The following is a 12534-nucleotide window of genomic DNA, read 5'->3' as shown; positions in this document are numbered from 1 at the left end:
ATTTTCAAATAACCGAAAGTGTCAGGTTGTAATCTGAATAAAGGGAAAAAGGCCATTCTTAAACATAGGGTGAGACATTCTTACTAATCTGCTAGACAACCAGTTCGGATTTAAGTATAACTTTTGTATGACTGACGCCTTTAGTGAGAGGTATAATTCTTTAATATTTAATAATTTCGGCCCTCCGAATTCATATTCATTATATAAATCAAATCAATCAAATGTTATTTGTCACATGCGCCGAATACAACAGGTGTATACCTTACAGTGAAATGCTTACTTACAAGTCCTTAACCAACAATGCAGATTTAAGAAAGACTACCAAGAATAAAAATCACAAAAAAATACAATATAAAATAATACGAAATAAAAGTAACAAATAATTAAAGAGCAGCAGTAAAAATAACAATAGCGAGGCTACAGTGGGGAAAAAAAGTATTTAGTCAGCCACCAATTGTGCAAGTTCTCCCACTTAAAAAGATGAGAGGCCTGTAATTTTCATCATAGGTACACATCAACTATGACAGACAAATTGAGAGAAAAGATTCCAGAAAATCACATTGTAGGATTTTTAATGAATTTATTTGCAAATTATGGTGGAAAATAAGTATTTGGTCACCTACAAACAAGCAAGATTTCTGGCTCTCACAGACCTGTAACTTCTTCTTTAAGAGGCTCCTCTGTCCTCCACTCATTACCTGTATTAATGGCACCTGTTTGAACTTGCTATCAGTATAAAAGACACCTGTCCACAACCTCAAACAGTCACACTCCAAACTCCACTATGGCCAAGACCAAAGAGCTGTCAAAGGACACCAGAACAAAATTGTAGACCTGCACCAGGCTGGGAAGACTGAATCTGCAATAGGTAAGCAGCTTGGTTTGAAGAAATCAACTGTGGGAGCAATTATTAGGAAATGGAAGACATACAAGACCACTGATAATCTCCCTCGATCTGGGGCTCCACGCAAGATCTCACCCGTGGGGTCAAAATGATCACAAGAACGGTGAGCAAAAATCCCAGAACCACACGGGGGGACCTAGTGAATGACCTGCAGAGAGCAGGGACCAAAGTAACAAAGCCTACCATCAGTAACACACTACGCCGCCAGGGACTCAAATCCTGCAGTGCCAGACGTGTCCCCCCTGCTTAAGCCAGTACATGTCCAGGCCCGTCTGAAGTTTGCTAGAGTGCATTTGGATGATCCAGAAGAGGATTGGGGAGAATGTCATATGGTCAGATGAAACCATAATATAACTTTTTGGTAAAAACTCAACTCGTCGTGTTTGGAGGACAAAGAATGCTGAGTTGCATCCAAAGAACACCATACCTACTGTGAAGCATGGGGGTGGAAACATCATGCTTTGGGGCTGTTTTTCTGCAAAGGGACCAGGACGACTGATCTGTGTAAAGGAAAGAATGAATGGGGCCATGTATCGTGAGATTTTGAGTGAAAACCTCCTTCCATCAGCAAGGGCATTGAAGATGAAACGTGGCTGGGTCTTTCAGCATGACAATAATCCCAAACACACCGCCCGGGCAACGAAGGAGTGGCTTCATAAGAAGCATTTCAAGGTCCTGGAGGGGCAATGCAAATAGTCTGGGTAGCCATTTGATTAGATGTTCAGGAGTCTTATGGCTTGGGGTAGAAGCTGTTTAGAAGCCTCTTGGACCTAGACTTGGCGCTCTGGTACCGCTTGCCGTACGGTAGCAGAGAGAACAGTCTATGACTAGGGTGAAATTGGCTCATTTAATTTTGTCTGGCTTGCTGTTCCAAATAAAATGAAATATTTTTTGCTCATATAATTTAAAAAACAGGTCACTAGGTGTAAGCAAGACCATAAGCAAATAGGTAAACTGGGATATGACTAAAGAGTTAATCAGGGAGATTTTTCCACAAATAGACAGGTATTTTCCTTTCCATGGTAGCAAGATCTATCTATCTATTTTTGCTAACTTTCTATTAAAATGTATTGTAGTGAGAATTTCTTTCTTTCGGGATATGTACAGTTGAAGTCGGAAGTTTACATACACTTAGGTTGGAGTCATTAAAACTCGTTTTTCAACCACTCCACAAATTTTTGTTAACAAACTATAGTTTTGGCAAGTCGGTTAGGACATCTACTTTGTGCATGACACAAGTAATTTTTCCAACAATTGTTTACAGACAGATAATTTCACTTATTTTTCACTGTATCACAATTCCAGTGGGTCAGAAGTTAACATACACTAAGTTGACTGTGCCTTTAAACAGCTTGAAAAATTCCAGAAAATGATGTCATGGCTTTAGAAGCTTCTGATAGGCTAATTGACATCATTTGAGTCAATTGGAAGTGTACCTGTGGGTGTATTTCAAGGCCTACCTTCAAACTCAGTGCTTCTTTGCTTGACATCATGGGAAAATCAAAAGAAATCAGCCAAGACCTCAGAAAATAAATGGTAGACCTCCACAAGTCTGGTTCATCCTTGAGAGCAATTTCCAAACGCCTGAAGGTACCACGTTCATCTGTACAAACAATAGTACGCAAGTATAAACACCATGGGACCACACAGCCGTCATACCGCTCAGGAAGGAGACGCGTTCTGTCTCCTAGAGATGAACGTACTTTGGGGCGAAAAGTGCAAATCAATCCCAGAACAACAGCAAAGGACCTTGTGAAGATGCTGGAGGAAACAGGTACAAAATTATCTATATCCACAGTAAAACAAGTCCTATATCAACATAACCTGAAAGGTCGCTCAGCAAGGAAGCCACTGCTCCAAAACCGCCATAAAAAAGCCAGACCACTGTTTGCAACTGCACATGGGGACAAAGATCATACTTTTTGGAGAAATGTCCTCTGGTCTGATGAAACAAAAATAGAACTGTTTGGCCATAATGACCATCGTTATGTTTGGAGGAAAAAGGGGGTTGCTTGCAAGCCGAAGAACACCATCCCAACCGTGAAGCACAGGGGTGGCAGCATCATGCTGTGGGGGTGCTTTGCTGCAGGAGGGACTGGTGCACTTCACAAAATAGATGGCATCATGAGGAAGGAAAATTATGTGGATATATTGAAGCAACATCTCAAGACATCAGTCAGGAAGTTAAAGCTTGGTCGCAAATTGTTCTTCCAAATGGACAATGACCCCAAGCATACTTCCAAAGTTGTGGCAAAATGGCTTAAGGACAACAAAGTCAAGGTATTGGAGTGGCCATCACAAAGCCCTGACATCAAGCCTATAGAACATTTGTGGGCAGAACTGAAAAGCGTATGCGAGCAAGGAGGCCTACAAACCTGACTCAGTTACACCAGCTCTGTCAGGAGGAATGGGCCAAAATTCACCCAACTTTTTGTGGGAAGCTTGTGGAAGGCTATCTGAAATGTTTGACCCAAGTTAAACAATTTAAAGGCAATGCTACCAAATACTAATTGAGTGTATGTAAACTTCTGACCCACTGGGAATGTGATTAAAGAAATAAAAGCTTAAATAAATAATTCTCTCTACAATTATTCTGAGTTGAAATGTATTTGTCTAAGGTGTATGTAAACTTCCGACTTCAACTGTAGTAACCAAAAAAGTGTTAAACAAATCAAAATATATTTTATATTTGAGATTCTTCAACTAGCCACACTTTGCCTTGATGACATCTTTGCACACTCTTGGCATTCTCTCAACCAGCTTCACCTGGAATGCTTTTCCAACAGTCTTGAAGGAGTTCCCACACATGCTGAGCACTTGTTTGCTGCTTTCCTTTCACTCTGCTGTCCGACTCATCCCAAACCATCTCAATTTGGTTGAGGTTGGGGGATTGTGGAGGCCAGGTCATCTGATGCAGCACTCCATCACTCTCCTTCTTGGTAAAATAGCCCTTACATCGCCTGGAGGTGTGTTGGGTCATTGTCCTGTTGAAAAACAAAAGATAGTCCCACTAAGCCCAAACCAGATGGGACAGTGTTACCAGCAAAGCACCCCCCCTTTAGTAGTGGTTTCTTTGCAGCAATTTGACCATGAAGGCCTGACTCACACAGTCCCCTCTGAACAGTTGATGTTGAGATGTGTCTGTGACTTGAACTCTGTGAAGTATTTATTTGGGCTGCAATTTCTGAGGCTGGTAACTCTAATGAACTTTTCATCTGCAACAGAGGTAACTCTGGGTCTTCCATTCCTGTGGTGGTCCTCATGAGAGCCAGTTTCATCGTAGCGCTTGATGTTTTTTGCGACTGCACTTGAAGAAACTTTCAAAGTTCTTGAAATGTTCTGTATTGACTGACCTTCATGTCTTAAAGTAATGATGGACTGTCATTTCTCTTTGCTTATTTGAGCTGTTCTTGCCATAATATGGACTTGGTCTTTTACCAAATAGGGCTATCTTCTGTATACCCCCTCTACCTTGTCACAACAGAACTGATGTCTCAAACGCATTCAGAAGGAAATAATTTCCACAAATTAACTTTTAAGAAGGCACACCTGCTAATTGAAATGCATTCCAGGTAACTACCTCATGAAGCTGGTTGAGAGAATGGCAGGAGTGTGCAAAGCTGTCATCAAGGCAAAGGGTTTAACACTTTTTTGGTTACTACATGATTCCATGTGTGTTATTTCATAGTTTTGATGTCTTCACTATTATTGTAATGTAAAAAAAATAGTAAAAATAAAGAAAAACCCTTGAATGAGTAGATGTGTCCAAACTTTTGACTGGTAGTGTATGTCTTACTGATTTGTAAGATGCAAAAGGTGAAAGTGACAAGGTGGAAACTTATCCAGTAGTTTTATCTATCAGTTGCTATGAAGGAGAGGAGATGAGCAGCTTATTCACTGCATTTGTTTGCTGTGGCGTTTAAACAAATCCCAATCTATACATACAATAAATACAAAGAAACAGGTGTTTGAAGAATGAGTGCTCGTTTTACCTTCAAAAGGCAACAACAAAAAATATCCTCTAGAGCGAAACCGAAGACCTCTCTTCTCTGAGTATCAGTACTGGCCTTTTTACCTCGGACGACTCGGTACAATCACACATGAATGTATAATTTCAGAATATGTATGGCTCTCATGGGTATACTAACTATATAAAGTGGTGTAAAGTACTTAAGTACAAATATTTTAAAGTACTACTTAAGTCGTTTTTTGGGGTATCTGTACTATTTATATTTTTTAAAATTTTTACTTTTACTTCACTACATTCCTAAAGAAAATAATGTACTTTTTGTTCCATACATTTTCCCTGACACCCAAAAGTACTCATTACATTTTGAATGATTAGCAGGACAGGAAAAGGGTTCAATTCACACAATTATCAAGAGAACATCCCTGGTCATCCTTACTGCCTCTGATCTGGCGGACTCACTAAACACAAATGCTTTGTTGGTAAATTATGTCTGAGTGTTGGACTGTGCCCCTGGCTATCCGTAAATTTAAAAAAACAAGAAAATGGCGCCATCTGATTTGCTTAATAAAAGGAATTTGAAATTATTTGTACTTTTACTTTTGATACTTAAGTATATTGAAAATCAAATACTTTTAGTAAAAGTAGTATTTTACTGGATGACTTTCACTTTTACTTGAGTCATTTTCTATTAAGGTAACTTTACTTTTAATCAAGTATGACAATTGCGTACTTTTTCCATCACTGACTATATAGTAACAACTGTGTCTATTTAATTTTTGGCATTCCCTTTCTCATAGATTTTGATTAATGGTACTGACGCTGGTCAAGAAGAGAACAGTTTCGACCATACAATAGAATTGGTTATATTTCAACCGAAATGCATCTTTTTACTATCAATATAACCTACACACAAATGCGCGCGCGCACACACACACACACACACACACACACACACACACACACACACACACACACAGTATTGGGATTCGAACCCGTGAATCTCAAGGCTCTAGATTTGGGAAAGACTCATTGACAGTAGTTCCGGTTTCATTTCAGCCGCTGTGGCTGCCTCAAGGAAACAAGAAGTCTGGAGGTCCTTCCCTGAGTCCAACCATGAGACTGGTAAGTACTCCAAACACCTGATGATCACTGTAGGATGAACTTGCTGAACGGGATGTACTGTATGTATTACAACAGTAAATCTAAATTTGAATTCTCTCAGGTGTTCTCTTACAAGATCAAAGGTCCTGAGGCTATTCCTGAGGTTATTCCTGAGGTTATTCCTAAAGGAGACCCAAGTAGGTACACATGTCTTGTAATGTCTTTCTATTAGGGGAAAAAGCGGGACGTTTTTACTGAAGTCAAGCTCATTAGTCACAAATGTTTTTAAATAGCATTTTTGTTGAAGAAATTGACGTAATAACATGTTTTTTGGGTATGTTTGCTCCAGTTTAGAGCTTATTAAACGTGACCCTGACTGATGTCATTGACGTAAGCAGACTATTGTTGTTAGATATTAAATGACGTGAGCAGACTGTTGTCGAATGGTGTTAAACCTTAAAACCTTTAAAATAAATGTACTGTATATTAAATGTAATGTCGTCATTTCTTTATGGGTAAAATGACTTGACCTTGGGTTGTCTCCAGGCTGCATGGTGGACATTGCCTTTCTGATTGACGGCAGCTGGAACATGGGCGGGCGGCGCTTTCAGATCCAGAAGGACTTCCTGGTTGAGGTGTTACTTGTTATAATGGGCATCGTTCAGTACGGGTAACTGAAAAATACCCAGCTTCGCACAACTGAACTGGATTACAGGGCTGCAATCACTATAATTACTACAGTATTAGGCTGCAGGTATAAGTCACAGTGGCATCTATAGAGGAAATGTTAAGTATCTCTGTGCTGATTACGAACAGTATTTTGACCTCAAAATGGATATATCTAACTAGCCACTGTATAAACGTATTACCTTTATGAGGTATAAGAGAGAGAAGTGGAGCCTGATAGGCAGAAAGGAAATGAAAAAGAGGGAAGAAAAAGGACTAGGACAAAATACTGGGATGGAGGGCAGGAGGGGGGATTGCTGTAGTGGTTAGAGAAAAGAGGAGAGGAAAATAACAGAATAAGAGGAGGAAAAAGAGAGGATGAAAGAGGCAGTGCTAGTTGGCAGCTGACAGACAGGCACTACTATTGCATCCCAAATGGTGTCCTATTCCTTACATAACGTTAGTGCACTGCTTTTGACTAGAGCCCTATGTGCCCTGGTCAAAAGTAGTGCACTATGTAGTGAATAGGGTGCCTTTTGGGAAACACACTAGGCCACCCATCCATCTCCTAGGCTTTGATTGGGTGTCAACATGTCAAAGCTAACTGAAAATGGACTAAGGTAAGGTACTCCCATGTAGTCTACAAACCACTCGTCATCTCTTCAGCACTACTCCCCTTAGGGCTTTCAAACAGACCCCTATGTGCCCTGGTCAAAAGTAGAGCACTACAGAGAATAGGGTGCCATTTGAGACACACCCCGGACCTCCTCCTTCGCCATCATGCTTAATGAACATCCTGAGAGAGAGAGACATTTTTGACAGATGGAGTGATGGATAATGATGGAGAGAGAGGGGGGGAGAGAGCGATAATGTATTATGTTGTCACCACCAGACTTACTGCTCTGCCTCCCTTTTCCCCTCAACTAGAGAGAACAAGAGAAATGTAAGAACAAGATATTTGATATGGTCACTAGGACGTGCGTTCATCCAAACAAAGTAACTTACAGAACTGTAGTCCCGCGTAGCTCTATTGGTAGAGCATGGCGCTTGCAACGCCAGGGTTGTGGGTTCGATTCCCACGGGGGACCAATATGAAAAATGCACTCACTACTGTAAGTCGCTCTGGATAAGGGCGTCTGCTAAAATGTAACTGTCAACAGTGACCCATTTATTTAATAACACCCTGGTGTTGCTAGCACCATGGTCTCAGCCATCTTGCAATGTAAGACATAATATTTGAATGTAGGCATTATTAACTCTGTTCAAATACAGTACAGGTTCATGAGTGTGTTTTCCCAGTGACAGAGTTTGGACTGAAGGCCCATCGCAACCCCAGGGATCTTAAAGGAGCTATAGAGCGTATCATCTAAAAAGGGGGTCACTCCAATGTGGGTGAGTTGCCACACACAGGATTTTAAATAATTTATTTGACAATTATAATAAGCTGCTCCAGCCAGAGACAACAATACATACATACAAATGATTGAGGATAACCTTGATAAAGCCTAAAGGCTTATTTCCATTGTGGGCAACAGGATGGCAGGCAGGCAGACAGGCAGGCAAGGTTGACACTCAATGCAATTAAAAAAAAAAAACTATATAAATAGTATGGTTTGGGTGGGATGGGTTTCCAGTGATTAGACACAATATGTCTCTTGCAAGAATGCCTTTTAAGATGTGTAATCCTCCAAACTTTGTTTGCTTTGTTAAACAGAGATGGTTGATTTACCAGAGAAACCTGGATACCAATTTTGATTAAATAGCAGCCTTAATCTAAACAAAGAGGCCTCCTTCTCTTTCATCTGCACTTATCTGAAAAACACATGAGAATCTCCATCGAAATCGCTTAAAAACACATTTAAAAACAAGACATTGAAAACGGAATGTACATAAAATTGTAGATCTACATAAAAGTACGATACGTGTATGCTAATGTCCATTTGTCTTTTTATGTCACGATCGTTCATCGACGGGTCAGACCAAGGCGCAGCGTGATATGCATACATGTTTATTTGACTATTAAACACAACAACAAAAACGAAACGTGAAGTCCAAGGTACACACACAACATACCTAACACGGAACAAGATCCCACAACTACACAGTGCCAATAGGCTGCCTAAGTATGGTCCCCAATCAGAGACAACGAGCGACAGCTGCCTCTGATTGGGAACCACACCGGCCAACATAGATCTAGACATAATAGAACAACAACATAGAAATACACAACATAGAACATACACACCCTGACTCAACATATACGAGTCCCCAGAGTCAGGGCGTGACATTTTATTGATCCTGACAAACCAACTCTGATACTTTAGTTTACTTTGTCTTGTCCCCAATTGTGCAAGTGGATATGTATTCTGTTTTCATTCAAAGCCGGTACAGTGAGGGAAAAAAGTATTTGATCCCCTGCTGATTTTGTATGTTTGCCCACTGACAAAGACATGATCAGTCTATAATTTTAATGGTAGGTTTATTTGAACAGTGAGAGACAGAAAAACAAAACAAAAAAAACAGAGAAACGCATGTCAAAAATGTTATAAATTGATTTGCATTTTAATGAGGGAAATAAGTATTTGACCCCTCTGCAAAACATGACTTAGTACTTGGTGGCAAAACCCTTGTTGGCAATCAGAGGTCAGACGTTTCTTGTAGTTGGCCACCAGGTTTGCACACATCTCAGGAGAGATTTTGTCCCACTCCTCTTTGCAGATCTTCTCCAAGTCATTAAGGTTTCGAGCCTGACGTTTGGCAACTCGAACCTTCAGCTCCCTTCACAGATTTTCTATGGGATTAGGGTCTGGAGACTGGCTAGGCCACTCCAGGACCTTAATGTGCTTCTTCTTGAGCCACTCCTTTGTTGCCTTGGCCGTGTATTTTGGGTCATTGTCATGCTGGAATACCCATCCACGACCCAATTTCAATGCCCTGGCTGAGGGAAGGAGTTTCTCACCCAAGATTTGACAGTACATGGCCCCGTCCATCGTCCCTTTGATTCGGTGAAGTTGTCCTGTCCCCTTAGCAGAAAAACACCCCCAAAGCATAATGTTTCCACCTCCATGTTTGACGGTGGGGATGGTGTTCTTGGGGTCATAGGCAGCATTCCTCCTCCTCCAAACACGGCGAGTTGAGTTGATGCCAAAGAGCTCAATTTTGGTCTCATCTGACCACAACACTTTCACCCAGTTCTCCTCTGAATCATTCAGATGTTCATTGGCAAACTTCAGATGGGCCTGTATATGTGCTTTCTTGAGCAGGGGGACCTTGCGGGCGCTGCAGGATTTCAGTCCTTCACGGCATAGTGTGTTACCAATTGTTTTCTTGGTGACTATGGTCCCAGCTGCCTTGAGATCATTGACAAGATCCTCCCGTGTAGTTCTGGGCTGATTCCTCACCGTTCTCATGATCATTGCAACTCCACGAGGTGAGATCTTGCATGGAGCCCCAGGCCGAGGGAGATTGACAGTGCTTTTGTGTTTCTTCCATTTGCGAATAATCGCACCAACTGTTGTCACCTTCTCACCAAGCTGCTTGGCGATGGTCTTGTAGCCCATTCCAGCCTTGTGTAGGTCTACAATCTTGTCCCTGACATCCTTGGAGAGCTCTTTGGTCTTGGCCATGATGGAGAGTTTGGAATCTGATTGATTGATTGCTTCTGTGGACAGGTGTCTTTTATACAGGTAACAAACTGAGATTAGGAGCACTCCCTTTAAGAGTGTGCTCCTAATCTCAGCTCGTTACTTGTATAAAAGACACCTGGGAGCCAGAAATCATTCTGATTGAGAGGGGGTCAAATACTTATTTCCCTCATTAAAATGCAAATCAATTTATAACATTTATGACATGCGTTTTTCTGGATTTTTTTATTGTTATTCTGTCTCTCACTGTTCAAATAAACCTACCATTAAAATTATAGACTGATCATTTCTTTGTCAGTGGGCAAACTTACAAAATCAGCAGGGGATCAAATACGTTTTTCCCTCACTGTATATAGTACAAATGAAATAACACTGTGCTGCCTCCTTGTGGTCTTCCAGGGAAGTTACATAAAAGTGCCCACTAAAATTCTACAAAATAATATTCTACAAAATAATTCATGATAAAGCCTGATTACCTTCTAATTATTTGGAATACTCTCTCATTGACTGTTCCTGGGTCATGTTCAGTAGGCACCAAACGGAAGAAAACAGGGAGGGACTACCTGGACTACCTGGACTTGTTCAATAAGAAACACATACTTTTCCGTAGATAAAAAAAAAAGGTTTTGCTTTGCGTACCCTAATGAACAAGTCCCTGTTCTCCCAGGCAAGCCCTTGGCCCACATCAACGAGTACTACTTTACTTACGGCAACGTTAACCGTGGACAGGCGCCTAACGATGCCGTGGTCCTGGTGGATGGTTGGCCCTCGGACCACGTGGAGGAGGCTTCAAGGCTTGCCCAGAAGTATTATACAATTTTCCATTCTTTTTGATGAGGAATCTTTCAGTTCATTAATTAAAACATCAGTTAAACACATTTTAACTGACAACCTCTTTCCTCTTCTCCCTTCCTCAGGTGGTGTGTCGGCCCGGCAGCTTCTTCTCCCTGCCCGTTGTCAGTTGGTTCTCCCTACTCTCCACCGCGCGGCCCCTGGTGAAACGCATGTGTTCCATGACCCGCCTGGTATGCAGCCGCACCTGCCTCAATGCCCACGACCTCATCTTCCTATTGGATGGCTCCAGCAGTGTGGGCACCGCCCACTTACTCAAGTTTATCGCCAATGTCACGTCAACGTTCGACATCTCCAACATGGACACACGTGGCGCTAGTGCAGTACTCATATGAGCAGAGGTTGGAGATAGGCCTTGGGGAATATGGTGGAAAGAAGGAGCTGTTGGACGCCATTTTGGGGATAAGCTACTGGAGCGGGGGGACCAGCACAGGGGCGGCCATTGCGTTCACCATCCTGGAAGTTTTCGGCCAATCGAACGGGAGTAAGCAGAAGGTCATGGTAGTTATCACTGACGGGCGTTCCTATGATGACGTCAGGGATCCTGCTCTGGCCACTCAAGATAGGTAAGTAAGGTAGGGAGGGAGGGAAGGTCAAGAGGTGATTGGCTAAGAGGGAACTATGGGGGGGTTGAAAAAAATAATAATTGTAGTAGGGCAGAGGCGCCCTATTTGAAGCCTTTGAAAATACACCTCTCCTTCATTTTTGAGGTCCCATTTGTGTGACTTGAGTGAATGAAAGCAAGGTTTCACTTTCCACATCATTGCTTTCATTTATTGAATCAGGTCAGGGACTACCTTGACGGAGAAAGGATTCATTTGCATGGAGCAAGAAACTGATATGTGGTGTGTGTATTGCGTGTGAACAGGTGTAATTGCCTACTCCATTGGTATTGCTTGGGCATCCCAGGAGCAGCTAGAAGACATAGCCAGCGAGCCAGTCAAGGAGCACTCGTTCTTGGTGGAGGACTTTGATGACCTCCATAAGCTGGTGCCCACTATCGTACACAACATCTGTCAAGAGTTCAACTCACAGCCCCAAAACTGAACCCTTTTATTTATTTTACCTTTATTTAACTAGGCAAGTCAGTTAAGAACAAATTCTTATTTACAATGACGGCCTACACCGGCCAAACCCGGACGACGCTGGGCCAATTGTGCGCCGCCCTATGGGACTCCCAATCACGGCCGGTTGTGATACAGCCTGGAATCGAACCAGGGGGTCTGTAGTGACGCCTCAAGCACTGAGATGCAGTGCCTTAGACCACTGCGCCACTCGGGAGTAGAACACATCAAAACGACAGTCAGCTGAGAGTGCCTCAGACCCGAATATCAGGTAGCATTTTATGGTCATTTTCCAACGATTCTACATGTTAAATTGGCGAAGAAAACAGGCAC

At 42.0% G+C, this 12534-nt stretch overlaps 1 pseudogene; it reads left to right on the top strand.

Moving 5' to 3' along the window:
* The first annotated feature begins 7841 nt into the window (after nt 1-7841).
* On the top strand, nt 7842-12199 carry LOC123483061 (annotated as a pseudogene).
* The last annotated feature ends 335 nt before the right edge of the window (nt 12200-12534 follow it).

Source organism: Coregonus clupeaformis, unplaced genomic scaffold (genome assembly GCF_020615455.1).
Source record: "Coregonus clupeaformis isolate EN_2021a unplaced genomic scaffold, ASM2061545v1 scaf0018, whole genome shotgun sequence".
NCBI classification, from domain to species: Eukaryota; Metazoa; Chordata; class Actinopteri; order Salmoniformes; family Salmonidae; genus Coregonus; species Coregonus clupeaformis.
Note: the sequence above shows the minus strand (reverse complement) of the source record. Positions and strands in the feature narration are given on the sequence as shown.